Source organism: Hylobates moloch, unplaced genomic scaffold, assembly GCF_009828535.3.
Source record: "Hylobates moloch isolate HMO894 unplaced genomic scaffold, HMol_V3 SCAFFOLD_13, whole genome shotgun sequence".
NCBI classification, from domain to species: Eukaryota; Metazoa; Chordata; class Mammalia; order Primates; family Hylobatidae; genus Hylobates; species Hylobates moloch.
Window position 1 is genome coordinate 32,960,897 of NW_026652288.1, and position 22,048 is coordinate 32,982,944.

The following is a 22,048-nucleotide window of genomic DNA, read 5'->3' on the forward strand; positions in this document are numbered from 1 at the left end:
GTGTTCACTCCTTTTGGCTAAGGAAATGTAAGGAAGTAAGTTTAAAATATGGTTATTGGAATTGCTTTACTACCACTGAAACTTGATGCAAGCTTTTTTTTTTTTTTTTTTTTTTTTGAGACGGAGTCTCGCTCTGTCGCCCAGGCTGGAGTGCAGTGGTGCAATCTCGGCTCACTGCAAGCTCCGCCTCCCGGGTTCACGCCATTCTCCTGCCTCAGCCTCTCCGAGTAGCTGGGACTACAGGCGCCCGCCACCACGCCTGGCTAATTTTTTGTATTTTTTAGTAGAGACGGGTTTTCACCGTGGTCTCAATCTCCTGACCTCGTAATCCGCCCGCCTCGGCCTCCCAAAGTGCTGGGATTACAAGCGTGGGCCACTGCGCCCGGCCGATGCAAGTTTTTAATCTAAAAGAGTTTGGATAGAACTTAAAAGAGTTTGGACCACGTTAGAGAGCACACTGTGGTTTCCATGCTAGTCACCTCATATCCTTGCATGGGTGTGGGCACACATGTGCTTGCAGGCACCCACATGTACTTAGCAGTTCTACTTCATTGCCAATGCATGGTTGGGCAACAGAGTTCCCTTTTCTCCTCTCATCAAAATGTTGTTGGTCATCTCAGGAACTAGATATCAGAGTAAACACATTTTGCCTAGGCAGTAAGAAAAGCTATGTAGCTAAGTGTGAAATGCCCTGAGTACTTTGGTTTATGTTGAAGAGTACAGCAAAGTTGTACAAGCAGGGGGAAGCTAGGAGATTGTCTGGTCCAGTGTCTACTTTATAAATGAGAAAACTCAAGCGTAGAGAGGTTAAGTGACTTTCTTGTGGCAGCATAGAGCTGAGATTAAACGAGTTTACCAAGGCCTAGTTTAGTACCCATATATCATATCATATTTTGTTTTAGTTACTTTATGGGAAGACCAATGCTTCTAATTTCCCTTTACATGTCTAGGATGAAGATGTTGTTATTAGTAATTTGGAAATATGTATACATTGAAACTGAGAAAGCAGAGAGCCTCCCAGAGTCTGATAGAACCAAAAGCCATGTTGAGAACATGGCGCATGTCTTCTGATTTGTGTTCTGAGGCTCTGTATCCTTCACCAGCATATGTATTTAGGATAGAGTAGATTAAGGCCATGTTACAGAGTATAGGTTAACCCCCTATTCAAATGGCTCATGTCAAAGGAATATCTTGATTACCTGAGAATTTTCTCTAGTAAATTGTCTATTGCCCTATTCAAATGGCTCATGTCAAAGGAATATCTTGATTTTTTATCTGAGAATTTTCTCCATTATCTATAGTGCATCTGTGTAACTTTTATGATATGTAGAGTCTTTGGTAATGTAAAAGAATTTTTTTAGAAATGCACATATAGTCTGTCTTTAAAAGACTTTGTCTTAAAACTATTGTAAGCCCTTATCATGTGTCACAGAATGTTGAGAAAATTAGAATTAACCACTTAAGGAGAGGACACCCGTGACACATTTTGAGAAACATCTGCAAAACTTAGTAACATGGGAATAGTGGATTAATCTACATTATTTTAGAGTCAGAATTTAAGGTATCATTGAACTAATTAGATGGATGAATGAGTAGGTTAAATTAAATAATGAATAGATTTTAAGATGCATATTTTGCAATATAAACCAAGTTATTGTTTTATAGATTTGGATAAAAGTCTATAGCCTTTGCACATCTGTAGGATGCATTAGTAGAAATAGAATGAACAGGGCAGTGGAAGTAACAACCTTATACACTGTGCCCATCAGACTGATTTTGGGGTTTGGGTGTTCAGTGTTCATTACTGTCTTTTGGTTAATAAAGTCAACCAAGTTTGTGAAGGGCCTAGAAACATGAGTGTGTTTAGCACGCAGAAGTACAGACTGAAGAGAAACATGATGGCTGCCCCATAAACACGCCTTTAAATGTTTGTAAACAGGCCACTAAATGATCAACTGTCCTACAAAACAAGACATACCTAATAACGGGACACTTCAGGAAACTAGATGTCGAGGGGCTAAAACTTATGTGAAAGGCTGAGATGTAATTCCTTTCTTTTCATGCACAGTCTCTGTCCCAGGGGACAGATGGTAATGATAGCATCATAGAACTGGAATGTGCCTATGGGCCATCTAACCTTATATACTGCTCAGGATAAAAATACTCTATCATATCCCTGGCCAATAGTTATTAAGAAGCTATCAAATCACCTCTATGGACAGGGAGCTCAGTACTTCCAAAGACATTTCATTACAAGGTTGTTGGGGAACTCTATTCCGCAGAAAAGGCTTTCTTGTAGTTGTTCCATTAAACTAGAGGACAGAGGAGGGTCCTTATTTATCCTTCACTAATCCAATCCTGCATAGCTAATTGTTAGATACATTTTCCAGAATGTCAGATGCTCCTAATTTCTCTTAATGTCAAATGGATAAAATATACATATGTTCTCTTGGTATGATGTGTTTGTGTTTATGTGTTTGCCATTTTTTACCATTCATAGATATTTGAAGACAGAAGGCTTACTCTCTCTTGGATAGTTTTATGGTGTTATTTCTTCCTTACGTATTTAGCATAATTCACAGGAGAAGACATTTGGTCCTAAAGTTTTCTTTTAGAAAGTGTTTCAGTTATGGAGCAAATTAATAGCTATACAATTATTCAGATTTCCCATTACTACTTTGTGTCAGTTTTAATAATCTGTATTACCTTAGAAAGTGTCATTTTATCCAAAATGTCAAATTTATTAATATGAAATGTTTTCCTAATACGCTCTTTTCTTTTTAATTTATATAGCAACTCCCGTCCCTTTTATTTATATTGCTACTTGTGCTATATTTGTTTTTCTTGAATTAGGCTTGCCAGTGGTTTATCAATGTTACCAATTTTTTCCCCCAAAGAATCAGTTATTTGCTTTGTTGAAAACATTTGTCTATTTCACTAATTTCTGATCTTTGTTTTCTTTTCCTCTACCTTTTTGTTCAGTTGCTACTATTTCTAATTTCTTTAGATGCATACTTAGGTCATTGATGTCAGCCTTTCTTCTTTTTCTGAAATATAAATAAAAGGCTGTAAATTTCTATCAGTCTAGATTCTGACTTTAACTGTGTCCCTGAACTTTGTGTCATCTTCTTATCTTTAAGTTCAAGTTTTTAAAAAATTTCCTTTTATTTTTTATCAGCATATAATAATTATACATATTTATGGGGTATGTAGTGATGCTTTGATACTTAAAATGTATAGTGATCAGATCAAGGTATTTAGCAAATCCATCATCTTGAACATTTATAATTGGACATTTAGTGTATCTTCCTTCTACCTATTTGAAACTATCTAGCTACGAAACTCTAGAACTTATTCCTCCTATTTAGCTGTTGTATTAGTCCGTTTTCACACTGCTGAAAAAGACATACCCGAAACTGGGCATTTTACAAAAGAAAGAGTTTTAACTGACTTACAGTTCCACATGGCTGGGGAAGCCTCACAATCATGGTGGAAGCCAAGGAGGATCAAGTCACATCTTAACATGGATGGCAGCAGGCAAAAAAAGGAGAACTTGTGCAGGGGAACGCCTATATTTAAAACTATCAGATCACGTGAAACTTACTATCAACAAGAACAGCAAGGGAAAGACTTGTCGCCATGATTCATTACCTCCTACCAGGTCCCTCCCACGACATGTGGGAATTCAAGATGAGATTTGGGTGGGGATACAGCCAAATGATATCAGCTGTCATTTTGTATCTTTTAACAAATCTCTGTTTACCTTCACCTTCCCTCTACCCTTCCCCGCCTCTAGTTATCTTCTGTTCTACTTTTTACTTCAATGAGATCAACTTTTTTTTGCTTCCACTTATGAGTGAGAGTATGTGGTGTTTAACTTTCTGTTCCTGGCTTATTTCACTTAACATAATGTCCTCCAGCTCCATCCATGTTACACAAATGACAGGATTTCATTCATTTTCATGACTGATTAGTACTCTGTTGTGTATATACACCACATTTTCTTTATCCATTCATCTATTTTTGAATAGGACACCTAGGATGATTCCGTATCTTGGCTATTGTGACTGGTGCTGCAGTAATGAGTTCAATTCTTAAAAATTATTCTGATTTTGTTATTGACCCATGGATTATTTAGAAATGTATTGCTTAATATGCAAATACTTGTGAAATTTTTCTTGTTCTGTCAGTTGTTGAGAGAGGTGTTAAAATTGCCTGCTAAGATTTTTTTCTTTCACCTCTGGCAAATTTCAGCCTGTGTTTTTTTACCTTTACAATGGGTGTCTTGTAGACAGCACGTAGTTGAGTCTTGCTTCTTTTCTACATTCTGATATCTCTGCCTCTTAGTAGGGGTGTTTATTGCAGTATAATCTAAAGTAATTGATCCTGGCATACCCCAAAATTGGGGCCTAGCCTGAGAGGGTTTTTGGCTCTGCTCAGGAAAGAATTCAAGGCTGAGCCAGCAGTGAAAGAAAGCAAGTTTATTAGAGTAGCAGGTACAGCAGAATGGCTGCTCCATAGACAGATCAGGGCTGTCCCACAGGTGGGGTGGCCCAGCATAGTAGCAGCAGCAGCAGCATACAGCAACAGTAGCCATCCGGAGCAGCGGTCCCTGTAAATTGCTGGCTAGCTATATTTAATACTCACTCTTAATAATATGCTAATTAAGGGGCAGGTTATTTAGAATTTTCTAGAAAATAAATGGGGAGTTCCTGGAACCATGTAAGATAACTTCTGGGTCACTGTCATGGCATTTGTAAACTGTCATAGTGCTGGTGGGAGTGTCCTTATGCTAATGAGCAGTGAGGGCGACTAGAGGTTCCCTTCATGGCCCTCAGTTGGTTCTGACCGTTTTTTCTGCCACATCCTGTTTTGATTAGCATGGTCATGATTAGTGCTCAGAAAATAAGTCCTGCTGATCTCCTGCCTCATAATTATTGATGTGGTTAGATTTAGGTCTATCTAAACATCTTTGTCTGATCAGGAATTTTTTTGTTGTTTTCTTTCCCTTTCCTTAGAATTCCATTTTATTTATTGGCTTTTTACCAATATGTTTTTGCATCATTTTACCTTTTTTTTTTCTTTTTTTGAGATGGAGTCTTGTTTATTGCCCAGACTAGAGTGCAGTGGCATGATCTCAGCTCACTGCAACCTCCGCCTCCTGGGTTCAAGTGATTCTCCTGCTTCAGCCTCCTGAGTAGCTGAGTAGCACCAACACACCTGACTAATTTTTGTATTTTTAGTAGAGATGAGGTTTCACCATGTTGGCCAGGCTGGTCTCGAATTCCTGGCCTCAAGCAAATCACCCATCTCCACCTCCAAAAGTGCTGGGATCACAGGTGTGAGCCCATGTGCCTGGCCTTTTTGTATTATTTTAAAGGGATTGCTCTAGGAATTATAATGTATGTAGTAACTGATAGACCGTTTATATTATAATTCCTAGAGCAATCAGGAATTTAACAGTTTAAGTTTTCATAGTCTATTTAGAGTTAACATAGTACCTCTAAACAGAAAATATAGAAACTTTGCCTCCAAGTAGCTCCTCTTTTTGGCCTGAAGATCGGTCCCCTACTTATGCTCCATGCCACACCCTTAGTGAAAACCACCATGAGAGTACCCCAGACAGTAGTAGGATTTCCTTTTACTCTGTGTTGGAGTTGTTTATTCACATTATATGTTGTTGTTCACCTCTTTCTTTTCCTGACAGGCTGATTTCTCAGACATCAAGGACCCAGTCTTATTCACTTTTGTGAACCCAGAGGCCCAATTTTTAAAAAATAGATTTGGCCGGGCGTAGTGGCTCATGCCTGTAATCCCAGCACTTTGGGAGGCTGAGGCGGGCGGATCACGAGGTCAGGAGATCGAGACCATCCTGGCTAACACGGTGAAACCCCGTCTCTACTAAAAATACAAAAAAAAATTAGCTGGGCGCAGTGGCGGGCACCTGTAGTCCCAACTATTCGGGAAGCTGAGGCAGGTGAATGGCGTGAACCTGGGAGGCGGAGCTTGCAGTGAGCTGAGATCGTGCCACTGCACTCCAGCCTGGGCGACAGAGCGAGACTCTATCTCAAAAAAAAAAAAAAAAAAAAAAAAGATTTGATGAGGATGAAGAAAGGGTTCATATTTGTTGTTGATGAGATAAGAAGCTTTTCTTTTTTGTGACAGAGTCTCACTCTGTCGCCAGGCTGGAGGGCAGCGGCACAAACTTGGCTCACTGCAGCCTCCGCCTCCCAGATTCAAGCAATTCTCCTGCCTCAGCCTCCTGAGTAGCTGGGACTACAGGCACGCGCTGCCATGCCTGGCTAATTTTTTTGTATTTTTAGTAGAGATGGGGTTTCACCATGTTGGCCAGGATGGTCTTGATCTCCTGACCTTGTGATCCGCCCGCCTCAGCCTCCCAAAGTGCTGGGATTACAGGCGTGAGCCACCACGCCCAGCTTAGAAGCTCTTATTGTAGCTTTATTTTACTTGGTCAAGTACCAATGACTTACAAATAAAACCAACATATTTTTAGTGATTCATGATAAACTATGTTTGTAAGCCCAGAAGTCATAAACTTAAAAAGACGAAAATAAATACATAATTTAATGAATTAATTTGATTTTAATAACTAAATTTACTGTGTGCCAGACGCTTTGTTTAAAAAGCACTTCATATCAGTTATCTCCATTAGCCTTTAAATTTTCTTTTTAAAGCAGGTACTGTTACACCCCATTTTACAGGAGAAATTGAGACGTAGAGAGGCTAAGTCATTTGTGCAGCATATTGCTAATAAGTGCTACATGTAGGAATTAAACGAAGGTAGAATGGGGCCAGAACTTATGCTATCAACCATCTTGTTCTGTTTTAGGGAAAGGGAACTAACCTTTATTGATCATTTACTATGGGTTAGTCCATATGCTATGTACTTGGTTTAATCTTTGAAACAATCCTATGAGATTAGGGCATTATTAGTCCCAATTAGACACTGAGACACAGAGAAAGTAAATACTTTCCCAAGGTCACACAGATAGTTAATAAGCCCAACCAAGGTTATACTCTCTCTCTCTCTTTTTTTTTTTTTGAGATGGAGTCTCGCTCTGTCGCCAGGCTGGAGTGCAGTGGTACAATCTCAGCTCACTGCAATCTCCGCCTCCTGGGTTCAAGCGATTCCCCTGCCTCAGCCTCCGAAGTAGCTGGCACTACAGGCGTGCACCACCATGCCCGGCTAATTTTTTGTATTTTTAGTAGAGACAGGGTTTCACCATGTTGGCCAGGATGGTTTTGATCTCCCAACCTTGTGATTCGCCCACCTCAGCTTCTCAAAGTGCTGGGATTACAGATGTGAGCCACTGCACCCGGCCCTAACCAGGATTATACTCTCACACCACCTATGGCCACCTTTACCAATTATATATTTGTTTATATTTTGTAAAGTATCACTAATGCAGATACTTGCTAATTGGAAGATATGCCATCTGTTGTGAGAGCTAATAGAAGTCAAAGCAATTAATATTAATTTTGTTTTATTTGATGAAAAAATGATGGTTATCAGCCAGGTACAGTGGCTCATGCCTGTATTCCCAGCACTTTGGGAGGCTGAGGCAGAGGGATTGCTTGAGGCTAGGAGTTTAAAACCAGCCTGGGCAACAAAGCAAGACCCCGTCTCTACAAAAAAAATAAAATAAAAATTTGCTGGGTGTGGTGGTACGTGCCTGTAATCCCAGCTACTCGAGAAGCTGAGGCAGAAGGGTTGCTTGAGTCCAGGAGTTCGAGGCTGCGGTGAGCTATGATCGTGCCACTGCCCTGAAGCCTGGGCAAGAAAGTGAGACCCTGTCTCTGAAAAGAGAGAAGGAAGGGAGGAAGGAAGGCGAGAGGGAGGGAGAGAAAGTTGACAATACTTATCTTCTACTGGCTGATTAATGTTTTGAGCAATTTATGTTAATAAAAATACCACTTTAGGAGTGATGGAAGTGCAAATTTGCAAATAATCACTTGCTATCTATTTTGTATATTAGAATGGAGGCTTATTCAAGTAATTGCATGAGTTTTTTTGCATTTTCCTCAGTTGGAACGGCTGACTGACCCTCAGCAAACTTTGTTCATACTGAGTATATTAGATGGTTCCGCCTTAGTCAATTCACTGATGGTCTACTGGTAACACCAAATCCTGGCTTAGGTCTCAGGAGGATATTTGTAAAGCAATGTTAAACTTTTTGGCAATGATTCTAGAGTGAAGTAACACACAAAATTCTATTGCATGGGTCCTCAAGGAGACACTGCTAAATTACATTACAAAGGCATTTGACTCATAATATGATTTCATTCAGTAAATCTATTAAAATTACTATTGAGAGAAGGGCTTAATTTCACTCCCTTTGTGATATTGATGGTCAGTAAAATGAAGTCGAACTTGCTCACATTACATATGTACATTCAGTTTTCCTAGAGCCTTGAAGCTTTTTGATTTTGTTTTCCTAAAGGTTTTCAAAAGGAGCCCATTTAGCATCTAATTGCTTGTGCCTTCCACATTGTTCTTACAGTTTAATGTCTTCTCAGTTTACAGAGCACTTTTAAAATCAAAGTGGTTAATAACTAGAATTACATTATTTCCTTCAACCAAGTGAACTAATGTCCTGAAACAACTTTTACTAATGTGCACTCAGTAACAAAGAACCAACTGTATACATGTTAATTTGAGGAGCTTTCAAATAATTGCCTTCAAAGTTGTTTTTTTTTCCTCCTCTCTAGTGGTGCTGCAATTATCTTTTCAAAGGAATGATTTATTGCATATACACACACGGAGCTCCACAACAGTCTTGCTACCCTCAGCATTATGGAATTGTTATAATTTGCTTCATTTATCATAACAAACAATACAATTATATGCTCTGATGGATCTAGAGTGGCATTTGTCATTTGATTATTATGCTATAAAGGTTTGATGTAGAACTAGAATTAAATAATACCTCATGGAAATAATACTGAGAGCTCCTACGTCCGTGCTGCTTTTCTTTAATACTCAGGCCTTCCCTGAGTGGGAATACTGAGTACTCTCTTTTGTCCATATTTTGCCATAAGTGGGTTCTTAAAAAGTTAGATGTAAATCTAAGTTTCAAAAATAGAATTTGGTTCTGAAAGTACTTGGGGAATCAGTCTGTTGAGTGATTTTATTAAAAGCAAATATCTCTTTTGACATACCAAAGTCACTTACCAGTTTCAGTTTACAAGGATAAAATCAACTTAGTATTATTTTCTACATTTTTAGCACGTACTGTGGGCAATGCCACAGTACCTCAGCACATGCTGAATGTAATTAAAAGACATCTACACTTTTATAATTCAGTATGTATATATTCCTTTATCATAGATCATCTTGAAGACTTTTTAAATGACTCAGTATTCCACAGACATTAATTGCTGGGACACTCCTAGCTATAGACTGAAAGTGTGTATGATGAATGATGGGTAAGACATTGTTCCTGCCCTTAGAATTTAGTGTAATGAAATCAGTTTGAATGAGCAGGATGCAACGTGCTTTATTTACTCTTCGAACTAGCTGAATTTTATCTGGCTCCCTATGAGCCCATTAAAGGAAATAGGAAAGAGCTAGCCACATAACTTTCTTTCAGCATCGTTTTATTATACTCATTCTGCTTTAATAAAATAAATTTATGAAACCGATACATTGAGGCACAAGAATACTCATTACCAAAACTTTCAGCGTAGACTCCTTTTAGATAAAAAGTTCATCGGAGTGCATCTGAAATCACATTTTGTTTGGACAAAAGAAGAGATAATGTACATATTTTCAGGGGGCATATCTGTTATTAAATGAGACTCCACAGTCTTGATCAATATTCTGCATAAGGACTTTTTGGTTACAAAGCGCTTGTCTGGACTGTAGCTTGCGTTTCAGACCTAAATATTGAGTGTGAACTGCATTACTGTGAACAGGTAAAGGCAGATTGGTCTTTGAATGCTTTGAGAACACTAGATCAATGAGGACTAGAAAGTGCAGGTGAGACCCCCCAAGAAAGCCTGCCTAGCTGGAGAAAAGAATGTGTCTTGTAGCATAGTGCTGGATTCAAACAGACAGGTAGAATGAGGTGAAATGATTGAGAATTTTAAGGCAAAGCGCTTATAATTAATCACACCATTTTCATACGATTAATTATGGGCTTTGTGATACGTGCTGGGAAAGCAACTATCGGATTTGTTCTGCTTTTAACATAATATTAAAGAAAAATATTGTTTATAACATTTGTTAAAGAAGAGTAAGGCAGACTTTATTCAGGTAACTGTTGTGACAGGTATAAGAACTACTGCAGTGGAGTTTTGGGGTAGGGGAGAGAGATTGGGCTCAACTCTGAAAATAAGGAAAAGTGAAAATGTATCACCAAGGAGTGAGGGTGAGAGTGTGGTATCAGTGGGTGAAAAATTACTAAGAGGACACATGAGGGGTAAGGGAGGATTCTGGCTAAACCAACCTAGGAGGGTATTCTTGCTGAAGGCAGATCAGGGTGACCAGACATTACCTAGGGGTTGGTGGAAGATGAGGAACCCAATCGGATATCCAGCATGGGGGATTCTGGCTAAACTAACTCAACAGGATATTAGCTAAAACTGGACTATGCAGAGACAAATACAGAAGCATGCATGAAGTCAGAGCCTAGTTGAGAAGAGGGTTCAGAGGAGCCTGACTAGAGTTTGATCAAGGAGAACATCTTTGTCCATGGAACACTGAAAGGCCATTATGGCAACCTCTTGCATATTTGGAAGAAAATGGATTTGTGGCTTAGACCAGAGTCATTATTTTACAGGTATTGTCAAAGGTGTACTTAATGGAAATAAAGCCTATTTCCCTCATATAGCTAATAGTTAAATGAATTTACTGTCATTTTTCTGATGGCAGTATTTCTTGTATCCTGTGTTTGTTTCCTGCATTTGTTTCTTCTTTTGGGGAGGATTTGCCAAATAAAATCCAGAACACCCAGTTAAATTTGAATTTCAGATAAACAACAAATACATTTTTAAAGTTAGGTACATCCCAAATTATTTATTTGAAATTCAAATTTGACTGCTATCTTGTATTTTTATCTGGTTAATCTGTATTTTGAGGTTATATTCTTTAACAGATCCTTTAGTGAGGGTCAGTCACTAAAGTATATACTTTATGTGTCTGAAAATATCTTTATTTTGCACTCATTTTGTAATGAGATTACTTGTGTGTACAATTCCAGGTTGATAGTTGTTTTCTAGTGGTGCTTGACTACATTATACGAAGTCTTCTGACTTCTGTGTTTTGACACCTCTTCCTTTGTAGATAATGTCTTTCTCTCTTTTGAGATAATCTCCTAATTCTTTATGTTCTGTAGTTTTATCATTATGTGTCTATATTTAGATTTATCTTTATTTTACTCAGTGTAATGTCACTCTGAAAACTCGTGTCTTTCCTCAAATTTGAAAAATGTTCACCTATTATGTCTTCAAGCATCGCTTTCCACCATGCTTTTCTGCTGAAACTCTCATTAAACAAAAGTTGAGGTGTGTTTTTCATGGCTCTTAAAAAATCTTTTTTCTCTTATTCTCTTTTTTGCTGCATTTTGAATGGTTATCTCAGTTCCATTTTCCAATTTTCTAATTTCTGCTTTACTGTTCCCATCTAGGCTTTATTTCATTTGTTACATTTTTTATTTTAAGACTGTTTTTCATTTCCAAGGTTTCTAATAAATTATTGTTCATAGCTACCTGTTCTTGTTTTATATTCTTTAAGTATTCATTTAACTGGTTCAGGCATGCTAAAAATCCTTAAAGAATCTTGGTAAGACCATTTCGTAAAATTATTCTCATCTAGAGAATATTTGTGTTCAAATCATTGGCTTCAATTAGTTTCTTAGCAAACAAGCATTAAAATTTTTAACTGAGTTTATAAGCTCACTTTGAATCAGAAGTTTATTTTCATCCTCCCCACCCTTTTCCTTTTTCTGTCTAGCAATTTTATGGAAATTTCCACTTGGAGTTTGGGGCTGTTGGTCTAGAGCTAGATTATAATGGTAGCTTCTGACCCATGGAGCTTTTCTTCTTATGATATTGTTTGCATAAGAATGTGATAATTTTCCTTTTTCTAATATTAGTAAATTTACTTTTTGTTCATGATTGCCTTACACAACTTTTCTATCTACTTATTTATATATTTTGCTAACTTGTTTGTTTTTATTTTTTATTTGTTTATGCTAACTTTTGTTGAATGACTATTTAGTAGAGCCATTGTGTTAAGTGCATTGGATACAACCTTGTGAGATAAGTAGTGGTGTGTGTGTGTCTGTGTGTGTATGTGTGTAGCTCCCTCTTTTCCAGAGCTTATCACTACCCTTTCAACTTCAGATCAATTTTATCTTACGAACTTTCAAATAATTCAGTAAGTGTTTTCTTTAGTGTCTGGCGTCTTTCACTCAACAGTATATGGCTAGTACAATTTTTATTTTTAGAATTCTGCCTTATGAAGTGAAAATATCCATTGATGTTTTTACTTAAACACTTTTTCCCCTCTTCCATCTTGTTCTTCTCTGACTTCTCTGCTTAGGCACCATTGCCCCAAAGTTACAGCTTTGTCTCTAAAGTTGCCTTCAGTTGCATTATCATAAGTGAGTTGCTACGTTTATTTCTTTCTAGAAGGTTTTTGGGAATATATAAGAGAGTGATGTGGGCATAAAGATGAAACTTAGACAAGATCAGGCACATTCACGGTGGTATGGCTGTAGACACAAGCATTCCTATACACCAATAATAGACAGAGAGCCAAATTATGAGTGAACTCCTAGTCAAAATTGCTACAAAGAGAATAAAATACCTAGGAATACAACTTACAAGGGATGTGAAGGACCTCTTAAAGGAGAACTGCAAACCACTGCTCAAAGAAATAAGAGAGGACACAAACAAATGGAAAAACATTCCATGCTCCTGGATAGGAATAATCAATGTCGTGAAAATGGCCATACTGCCCAAAGTAATTTATAGATTCAATGCTATCCCCATCAAGCTACCATTGACTTTCTTCACAGAATTAGAAAAAACTACTTTAAATTTCATATGGAACCAAAAAAGAGCCCGTATAACCAAGACAATCCTAAGCAAAAAGAACAAAGCTGGAGGCATCACGCTACCTGACTTCAAACTATACTACAAGACTACAGTAACTGTATATGCAGAAAATGGAAACTGGACCCCTGCCTCACACCTTATACAAAAATTAACTCAAGATGGATGAAAGACTTAAATATAAGTTCTAAAACCATAAAAACCCGACCTAGGCAATACCATTCAGGACATAGGCATGGGTAAAGACTTCATGACTAAAACACCAAAAGCAATGGCAGAAAAAACCAAAATTGACAAATGGGATCTAATTAAACTAAAGAGCTTCTGCACAGAAAAAGCAACTATCATCAGTGCAAACAGGCAATGTACAGAATGGGAGAACATTTTTGCAGTCTATCCATCTGACAAAGGGCTAATACCCAGAATCTACAAAGAACTTAAACAAATTTACATGAAAAAAATCAAACAACTCCATCAAAAAGTAGGTGAAGGATATGAACAGACACTTCTCAAAAGAAGACATTTATGCGGCCAACAAACATGAAAAACTCATCATCACTGGTCATTAGAGAAATGCAAATCAAAACCACAATGAGATACCATCTCACGTCAGTTAGAATGGCGATCATTAAAAAGTCAGGAAACAACAGATGCTGGTGTAGAGGATATGGAGAAATAGGAACACTTTTACACTGTTGGTGGGAGTGTAAATTAGTTCAACCATTGTGGAAGACAGTGTGGCGATTCCTCAAGGGTCTAGATCCAGAAATACCATTTGACCCAGCCATCCCATTACTGGGTATATACCCAAAGGATTATAAATCATTCTACTATAAAGACACATGCACACATATGTTTATTGCAGCACTGTTCACAGTAGCAAAGACTTGGAACCAAACCAAATGCCCATCAATGATAGACTGGATAAAGAAAATGTGGCATATATACACCATGGAATACTATGCAGCCATAAAAAAGGATGAGTTCATGTCCTTTGCAGGGACATGGCTAAAGCTGGAAACCATCATTCTCAGCAAACTAACACAGAAGCAGAAAACCAAACACCACATGTTCTCACTCATAAGTGGGAGTTGAACAGTGAGATTACATGGACACAGGGAGGGGAACATGACACACCGGGGCCTGTTGGGAGGTCGGGGGCTAGGGGAGGGATAGCATTAGGAGAAATACCTAATGTAGATGGCGGGTTGATGGGTGCAGCAAACCACTATGGCGCTTGTATACCTATGTAACAAACCTGCACATTCTGCACATATATCCAAGAACTTAAATATAATTTTTAAAAAAGATGAAACTTAGAATCTATTGTTCTTGGTATATGTTTTGGAAATAATAGTAGAAAACCAACAGGTAAGAACTAAGACTGCGGTCAACCAGACTTGATAATTCAGTTCTTACACTTAGAAATGTTTAGTATTCCTTTTGTTTAGCCTACCAGAGGTTAATCATAATTTTCTGTTGTATTTTCATTTAATCTTAGAAACTGTCATGTACTTAGTTTGATGCCAGATCATGTTTTACAATGGTCAATGGCTCAGTGGGAACTGATAGATAATTTATGATATGAAGGTGTTAACTGTTCTGGACATCCTCTTAGAACTACTGCTGCACTTTCTAGTTTAAATATGCACATTATTTTCAGTAAGAATTTAAACAGTTTTTGATCTGGACCTGGGCACCCTATTTCGGCATTTGCAAATCAAATTGGGACCCATTCCTGTGCATTTTAGAATTATTTTTCTGGTGTGTCCTCTTACTATGCTGGGATAGGATTCAAAAAGGAAATGTCTGTTTATTTTATTAACTCTTCCTCAGGAAAGACAGTGGTGAAGTGAGTCATTAGCACATTGTATTTTTCAATAGCTCTTTGACCTTAATCTCTGTGGCTATAAAATGAATGGGAAGATGCCTACTGTATTATGAGTGCTGAAGAAAGCCCATGATGGATTCACGTTACTGTGAATATTTCAAGAAGTTAATGTAGTGTCTGTAGACTACAGTCATGAATCCAAGACCAACAGAGTAAGTCTGTGTTACTAGCAGTGTCGTCCATGTGTAGCACACATGTGTCAAGAAATAAATACAAGCTGTTCTCTGGGCTCTGATAATCCCTTTATCATGTTACCCTGAAGACAGAAGAATTGGAAGGAAAGGAGTTGCTGCCACAGTGGTTTGACTTTTTTCAGTGAATCCAGTGATTGAATCCATCCTATGGTGGATAGTCATTTTATAATCATGGGACAGTTACAGGGTCATGGGTAGGCTTTAGCAGCAGTAGGGCCTAGATAGAAGCAAATATAATCACGAAGAGACTCATACAATAGTCTTTGAAGCTGGCCCCAGACAGCAGCATTTCACAAAAATGTTTCCATAGATGACCAGTTCAGAGCAATGTTAATAGATTGTGTGTTACAAAGGGTCCCACAGCCAAGTGTGTAGAAAAACCAAGTTAAACACAGAAAAAACAAGAGATTTTGCCAAAGGGTTCCTCGGGTTTTAAATATGCTTATGTATATAGAATAGGCAGTATTTCTCAAACATATTTGGCAACAGAACCCATCTTTTAGCAGAGGTCTCACAAAGTCTGTGTTTTGCATAAAATACCTTGGATAAAATTGCTCTAGAACATTGGTTTTCAGATTTTTTTTTTTTTTTTTTTGAGACGGAGTCTCGCTCTGTCGCCCAGGCTGGAGTGCAGTGGCGCGATCTCAGCTCACTGCAAGCTCCGCCTCCTGGGTTCGCGCCATTCTCCTGCCTCAGCCTCTCCGAGTAGCTGGGACTACAGGTGCCCGCCACCACACCCGGCTAATTTTTTGTATTTTTTAGTAGAGACGGGGTTTCACCGTGGTCTCGATCTCCTGACCTCATGATGCGCCCGCCTTGGCCTCCCAAAGTGCTGGGATTACAAGCGTGAGCCACTGCGCCCGGCAGATATTTTTTTCTTTAATCTCCTAGAATAATTTTGAAAAAGTTGTGTTCACATATCTTTAAGCTGACATCTACATTTTCATTAAAAAGTCAAGTGGATACAATAGGTTAATTTCTGGCACATTTATATTGTATGTGTGCATTAAATAATTTCATCAAAACTTTGGAGCTGCAGAATTGGTTCAGGCCATTGATAAACAGTCTCTGCCATTTAACCTAATTGGTAAAGCCAGATCTCCTTATGAAACAAATCAGACTCATTACTTTTTCTGTGACTGTATCCTGGGGTTGATATATTTGTGAATTGTTCATTTATTCTGTGCCTGTGAGAATTTTACCTTTCAACAGTGTACTTAGAAAGGCCTAGGAAGATTCTGGATTGACAAGAGGTATGCCTTGACTTGGTCAAGAACAAGAAGGCCCTGAGGAAAGGGGAAGATAGGAAAGGAAGATTGGCAAATATATTCTTAGGCAGATGACTTCAAAAAGAAACATCTGAAGGCTGAAGATCTGTAGATTAGTTCCCTTAAAAGTATCCAAGCCTGTGTGTACCCTATAGAATATCTTCATGTTCCTTCATGGGTATGTGTACCCAGTGCAATGTTGTTCTTTGAAAGTTTAAGAAATATATATATTGTCTTAAAGTGAACTCCTCTACTTAAAGTAAGTGATCCTTATTAAATAATTTCATAGTCTGTCTGGGAAAAGTATTTGTATTAAGAGGTATTTTTCTGCTTTCAAGTGGAAGGCATACTGCTAGTGGAATTCTGTCATGGAATTTATATTTACTAGCAAAAGCTGAACACACACAGATGAGTCTCCAGAAAGCTTCATATTTTCACACAGTAGAAAGATCCTCATGTCCTGTTCTTACCTTGTCCTGACTCCTGTTGGACACGCCTCATTTCCTGTATAAACTTGCGTCACTAAGAAGACAGTAAATTCTTACTCACTTTGTTAAACATACATGCTTTCCTGTAGGAGAAGAGATGCATAAAAATATATTTATTTCCCATAAGGGCACTTGTGCTGTTCGTAATATATTATGCACCAAATGTCATACTATCTTTATTCCCTGTCATTTTCAGCCCTGGCAACTGGCAGATTGTTTTGAAGTTAGAGAATATTTAAACTACAAGTAACCTTGGGAATAATATAGTTCAGCCCCTCTGTGTTACAGGAGAGGACACTGAGATCAAGAGAAACTCAGAGACTTGCTCTGGGTAACATAACATTTTGTCCTAGTTGGACCAAAAGCTAGATCTTAGTGGAATATTCCTCCTATTATTTTCCCCCATCCTCTTCATCCTTTTTAGAAATATGGCCTTGGACAAAATTATCTCTGTAAAATGGAATAATTATTCTTGTACTGCCCACCATCCAGAATTGTTGTGAAGTTCCAATGAGATATGGTGTGCTATAGAAATGTAAAGAATCCTGATGAGGTAGAAGGAAGATGAAGGTCCTCACTTCATTGTCAGCTTATTGCATCATTCCCATGTACTGAAATACTTAGGCTGTTTTATGTTGGGTTGTTCATAGGGAGTCTCTTGTAATGCATGTATGCCTGATTACTCTATATTTTTCTACTACCTGGTTAATAGAAGCCCAGCCCTCTTATTTCTGTTGGGTTGTTCATAGGGAGTCTCTTGTAATGCATGTATGCCTGATTACTCTATATTTTTCTACTACCTGGTTAATAGAAGCCCAGCCCTCTTATTTCTTTGTATTAGGTTGAACCATAGGACATTGCCAATATTTGACCATTTTAGAAGAAGAGCAGTTTTAGAAGAAAAGCAGTTTTGTATTATTGAACTTCATCTGTGAGCTGAAGTATGTGGTAGGCTATACAGGCAGAGATACCCGTAAATGTTTTAAATAAGTGGAAAAGTATGTAAAGCTCCTTCATGTTAGCTGTAGCTTCATGGATTTTGCCTACTCTAGAGGAGCACATGGGTCTGTATGAATTTCTTTCCTAGTTTCTGTTTCTATAAACTTCTAGACTGCCTGCCTGAACACAGAAGCTCAGATGGGGATAGGGAATGGGTGACTGGCTGTATGTGGGTGCTGAGCCCCTTCAGCCATTTATTTTGGCCTTCATTCTTTAACTCAGGTAGTTGTGCAGTATGCAGTGGTTATACCACTTCTTCAAAGGACAGATTTCCACAGTTTTCCAGAGAAATTTGTCATCTATAGAGGGAGAACAAGGAATAAATTCATGTGTTTTTCAAACTAAATATTAAAATACTTTTGATTTATTTAGAATCCGTTAAGGAAGGTTTGTTGACCCTTTAAAATATGAGACTCGGCCGGATGCAATGGCTCACACACTTTGGGAGGCTGAGCACTTTGGGAGGCCGGGTGGGCGGATCACTTGAGGTCAGGAGTTCAAGACCAGCCTGGCCAACATGGTGAAACCCCGTCTCTACTAAAAATACAAAAAAAAAAAAAAAATTAGCCAGGCATGGTGGCACGTGCCTGTAATCCCAGCTACTCAGGAGGATGAGGCAGGAGAATCACTTGAACCTGGGAGGCGAAGGTTGCAGCAACCCGAGATTGTGCTGCTGTACTCCAACCTGTGCGACAGAGTAAGACTCCATCTTAAATAAATAAATAAATAAATAAATAAATAAATAAATAAATAAATAAAAATATGAGACTCCTGAAACACTATATTGTTATTTGATATTATTCAAAAATAAGCTATTTATAAAATGACAAATATTGTAATCAGGTTTTATCTGATTAAAGAAAGAAGATAGCTTTAGGCAATGAAGTCTAAATAGAATTCTGGTTTACTATTCACCCATCACGTTCCGTACAATTGTTAAGTCTGAATAGAATTATGGTTTACCATTCACCCATCACGTTCCATACAGTTGTTAACTGTAAATAGAATTCTGCTTTACCATTCACCCATCACATTCCATACAGTTGTTAAGTCTAAATAGAATTCAGGTTTACCATTCACATATCACATTCCAAACAGTTGTTAAACTTTGGCCTGATGATGTCTTCACTTGGAATGTTCTTCTCTCATCCAAATACAATGCGTTCGGTTCAACCAATGCTTTGTTCTTAACGTGTTTGCGAGTCTCTGACATCCTTCACTTTAATTTAGAAAGCTTGTAACTACCTGTCTAGGAAAATCACTTAGTTGCTCCTGTTTCTTAATAATTAGAAATATCTTATTAATTTATTAATTTCTGAAGTCCTATATTAAAATTATGGGGATAAGTTGTTTGTTGGCTGGGAAGGGGCACAAAGAACCTTCTGAGGTGATGGAAATGTTCTTTTTTTTTTTTTTTTTTTTGAGACGGAGTCTTGCTCTGTCACCCAGGCTGGAGTGCAGTGGTGCGATCTTGGCTCACTGCAAGCTCCACCTCCCAGGTTCACGCCATTCTCCTGCCTCAGCCTCCCGAGTAGCTGGGACTGCAGGTACCACCACCACACCTGGCTAATTTTTTGTATTTTTAGTAGAGATGGGGTTTCACTGTGTTAGCCAGGATGGTCTCGATCTCCTGACCTCGTGATCTGCCCGCCTTGGCCTCCCAAAGAGCTGGGATTACAGGCGTGAGTCACCGCGCCTGGCCAGAAATGTTCTTAATCACAATCTGGGTGGTGGGTACACCACACGTGGATATGTAAAAATTCATCTAGTTGTATACTTAAGATCGATATATTCTAGTGTATATACGTTAAATATAGGAAACAGAAATCTAATCTCTAATTTGTAGTAGTTCAGGAAATATAAAAAAATAAATGAACCAAGGCAGTTGAAGGAAACAGTTTTTCTGGAAGCTGTGAGAATGTGTCACAAAGGAAGGCCCAGGCTTCCTGGGTTCTTCGGGCCAAAATTAGGGGAAGTGTTGCTGCCAGTGCCGGTGGCACAAGCTGATTAAAACAGTCATAACAGGAAGAGTCTTACACGATTCTTCTTTTTTGTGGATGTTTCTGTTTCTTCCTGTCTATGCCTAATTGGTTTGCTTGGTCGTTTTTGTTGTTTTCTTCCGTCTGAATTCCTGTCCTCCATTCCCATGCCATCAGAGTCAAGGCAGTGAGCAGTGTGGAGAGTCAAAGAAGGGGCATTGGAAGAGGGTACTAGGCATTGGCTGTAAATCAGGTATTTGTGAGTCTGGGGGGAAACCTCTACCTTAGCCTGGCAGCCAGCCACAAGGCTGAGATGGTGCTGTTATAGAAACCACCTAGCAAGGGAAAATTCTGGGTCCTCAATCTTATCATGGAATGTGTAGTGGTGCAGCCAATGAACAGGAGTACAGGCCATTCGGGGGAAGAGGAATGCTAATAATCGTACCCTAGTGAGGATGTGAGGGGAAATAGAAGAGTGGAAATTTTGTCCAGCCTTCCTGACCGCAACTGGCTGGTTACCCAAACTTGAGGTTTTACTTGGGACATATAATAGGGCTTCACTTGTGCCATGTAAGCTCCAACTGGACTTGGCACTCTTCCTGGTCCTTCCTGGTGGTTTTCTTAAAAAGAATGAGTTACGGGGAAATATTTTCAGTTACGTGCTGTATATAAAAGTGCACTACAGAACAACACACACTTCACTAAATAATGAGATGGTCAGGTGCTATACTGTGTGCTGTACCAGGTGTCATCTAGCTGTACCAGTTTCCAGCTACGTGCAAGTTGGAACACTATAGAATTTATATAGCAAATATGCATTAACTTATCATTTGAATGTCACGGAAGGTATCAAACTTTATCACTGAAATTAGCTTAAAAATGGCATGCTCTGAGTAAAATATGTATATGTAGATCACGATGTCTACTTAGAACATGAAATATTCATGTTCAAGTAATGTTAGTATTTGCTTAAATAATGATTGAGGGCTATATTTTCTTTTTATGTGATGATCCTGATAATAATGTTTTGTTACCATTGTATCCAACTTTTTGATTTTCAATTAATTGCCTTTGCAAGTGACTATATAATCTTTCTTTGTAAAATCACTTCATTTATATCCCTCCTCTTTCAAATCACTTTGATTTCCCCCTGCATCTCCATATGCAGAGTATCTTAAGTGTCTATTTGTAGCAGTGATTTCCTCTTTCACTCTATTTCTGAATCTTCTGCTGCTACTGGGTAGTTCTACTTGGGTATCCCAATGTGACCTTGAATTATAAAACTGAACTCCTCTTCTCCCTGCCTTCTTTCTTCCTCAGAACTCCCGCAAAACCAGCTGTGATTTTTTTTTTCCTTTTTTCTTGGATTAGAAGCCTCCAGACATCCTTGACTCCTTTCTCTTACTTTCTCATGGTGTGTGGTCCAGTCAAGCACCATGCATTGTCAATTGTTCTTAAAAAAATAAAAATAAAAAGATTTGTCCATTCTTTATCTTCCTGATTGTTCTCACTGTCACCAGCCTGGCTGTTACCAACCTCATACTTGCATGACCCCTTCAAGTGATCAGACTTTTAATCTCTTCTCAACAAGCCATGTGTTGGCCAGGTGAATTTTCCTAGAGTCTGTCTTTGAGTCTGTCTCTCTCCTGCTCAGAAACCTTTAGTACAGCTCCCTGTTCTCAATGAAACTGAATCCAAATGCAGGCTGAATTGTACCAGCTCTGTTTCCAACTATTTACCTTCCTGAATCTTCTTTTCCAGCCAGTGGTTTGACTCATTATTTCCTGAGCCTCCATCCACTGGCCACACTCTGCTCAAGCTCCAGGGTTTCCCACACAAGTCATTCCTTCCCTTCCTCGCCCATCCATCCAGCTCCCACCCAGACATCAGCACTCTAAAGTCTTATGTCCTCCTCTGTGCCACAGTCTGCCCCACCTCCAGCTTCCTTCTGTGGCTTTTACTGTCTGTATGGGCAATTTCATAATTTAACTTCTAACAGTTTATGACGTTCTTTCTTGGGATGACTTGAACTGCTTTTCACTTCTTTAGTTTTTCAAATATTCATATGTACAGTTAGACTGTCAGTGCTTCCAGAGTGAGAGTCTTTGCCTTACCTATATGCTCCATAGTGCCTAACATAAACTAACAC

At 38.5% G+C, this 22,048-nt stretch overlaps 1 protein-coding gene across 6 annotated transcripts in view; it reads left to right on the forward strand.

Annotated features, from left to right (window-relative positions):
• Nucleotides 1-22,048, forward strand: part of LTBP1 (latent transforming growth factor beta binding protein 1) — a 462,412-nt gene that overhangs the window by 268,565 nt on the left and 171,799 nt on the right. The gene's annotated exons all lie outside the window — the stretch shown is intronic.